Source organism: Cyphomyrmex costatus, unplaced genomic scaffold (genome assembly GCF_001594065.2).
Source record: "Cyphomyrmex costatus isolate MS0001 unplaced genomic scaffold, Ccosl1.0 scaffold222, whole genome shotgun sequence".
Lineage (NCBI taxonomy): Eukaryota > Metazoa > Arthropoda > Insecta > Hymenoptera > Formicidae > Cyphomyrmex > Cyphomyrmex costatus.
In genome coordinates, this window is record NW_017276280.1 from 765,831 (window position 1) to 768,467 (window position 2,637).

Consider the following 2,637-nt stretch of genomic DNA (forward strand, 5'->3'; position numbering starts at 1 on the left):
ATATATGATATATTCTGTGTCTCTATAGAAATTTGGACTGGTGGCAGCAAAATTTACATGTAATGAACATAAAAACAGGATATATTATACATTAACATATTTTGCGGCAAGAAAATACCGACCTAATTTGTTGTTAATATTGCGTCACATAATTAGCTATCAAATTATAACATTGTAAAATTCCGTATTTTTTATTTGAAAGCCCATTGTGTGACAATATATTTCTTGTTACAAAACTCAATTTATTTTGTATACTTAAAGCTTAGATTAACTAAAAAAGTGATTATAAAATTGTGTTCATGACTTTATTTTAATACTTCCTAAAGGCCATCACACGTACGAAAATTTTAGTAGTAATCGTAAGGTTTTAAGCAAATCGATCAATCACAATCAAGATTACGATCTCACATTTTAATACACCAAACTGTGATTGGCCGATTTGCTTAAGACCTTACGATTACTACTAAAATTTTTGTAGTACGTTTATATATATATATATATATATATATGTGTGTGTGTGTGTGTGTGTGTGATGGCCTTAAGAAAATCACTTAATGTGCCAAAAATTATTCTAAGTTCCTAAGAAATAATTCAGATATTGAGAAATATATTTTTAAATATATAAGTTGGATTTCTTTTTTTTTTTATATATATATATATATATATTTTACATTTTATTTAACGTTTTACGAATAAGATAAGAACTTCTTAAAGTTTTAATATCAAATACGGGTTTTTTTCACAAATAATTACAGATATAACTTGATTTAGCAGAATTATAATAGTTTCAGAAACGTGGACCAACGATTTAAAAAAAATCTAATAATTTATAAAGATTTATGGCATATATATATATTTTTTTTAAAGGTCTAAAGAAATCTTAAGACGTATTATATATATATTGTACGTATATAATATACATATTGTATGCATGTATGTAACAGGATAATCAAATAACCTTGTTTTGTTAATCAGTAATTTAAGGATCTACACACATTAGGATAAATATTAGAAACAGGAATAAATATTAATCAATATTAATACAAAATGTTCAATTGAGAATAAATCAATTCAAAAGAAATAAAGGGCTAAGAACAAAGGCTGGTTGTTTAGTGCTAATATTTAATAATCGTTACATACATTAGAGCAGACGTTTCGACTGTTATTATTTTTCAATATTAGATTATTTCAATACATAATAAACAATTCTAACTGTTTCTTCACATAAAATTATTATTAATTATAGTTATAAACGATCCTAACAACAATTTCGTATAAATATTAGGGTATCAGATATCAGTTATACCGAAATATGGTTTGTGATAAGTTGAAACCTTAACAAGAAATATATTTTTTTTTCCTGTTTCTAATATTTCGTCCATTGTACGTAAGGCCTAAAGCTCTTCAGTATTCATCCACAACCATATTGAATCGTGACATCAGAAGCGAAAAATGATACGTTACGTACGTGTGACTGACTGTCGGAGAATAAATATAGCTTTCATCCATTTTTAAAATTATTTTAAAAAGTGATCTCATTTCATTTTATTTAAAATTGTTTTTATTTACAAAGGGCACGTAATAAAAATTATAACATATTTCTCCCTTCTAACATCACGATTCAATATGGTGACTACTCAGGAACCTTAAAAATAAAAAGTACAAATCACTATTAGATTACTAAATTCGAAAACTTATTTAGTTTTATGCAATATATTATCAATTCAACTATTCTCTAAAATTGAGTGTTAATATCTATTTTAGATGTTTATTTAAAATATTGACAACACATTTATTTTGCACTCTCGTAAATATAATACAATTTAGTTCATAAGATTGTTTATCATAAACTCAATAAATATGATTACTTTAACATAAAAATATATTTTATTTTTATCTTACATATTGTGCAACGAAAATATTTATATAAATGTTGTTTTGAGTATGCTCAATATATGTATAATGAATGTGCTCAATGTATAAAACTAATGTCAATTATACAAGTATGTGAAAGCGCATTGTTCAAACCATGGTTTGAAATGTTCGAAAAAACAATGTTAACAATTCTTATTATCTTACTGTAGCCTTTAATAAAAGCACCTTTATATGTCTTTTATGATATAGATAATTTGTTCTGTTGACCCAAACAATTTAATAAAAAACAACTTTGATTAAAAATTAGATTGGATAGTTTTAGATAAGTCAGATTAGGAATTTAATTTGTAATTTATACACGAAAATTTGATTCTTTATTTAAATATACAATCATACATCATGACACAGAAGCAGCATCAAATTATATGCTTTAGTTTCTGTAATAGGCTTTATACAATAAGCCATAAGTCAGAAGTAAGAAACTAAAAATTGACGACTGTAATTGGTCCATTTCTAGCTTATAACTTATAATTTATGACTTATGGCTTATTGTAGAAGGCCCATAATTCTTTTTAAATTTGAATTTAGTTTAGGCTGTGTTCTAAAATTTACTATTTGTATTGACAATCCATAGTTTACATTATATATACTATATTCATAGGCCGGTATTCATAGTCAATTCTCATATTCAAGACCGTCTTAAGTTCAGTCTTGAGGAGTTACGAACCAATCAGAGGCTGGTATTCATAGTCGGTTCTTATT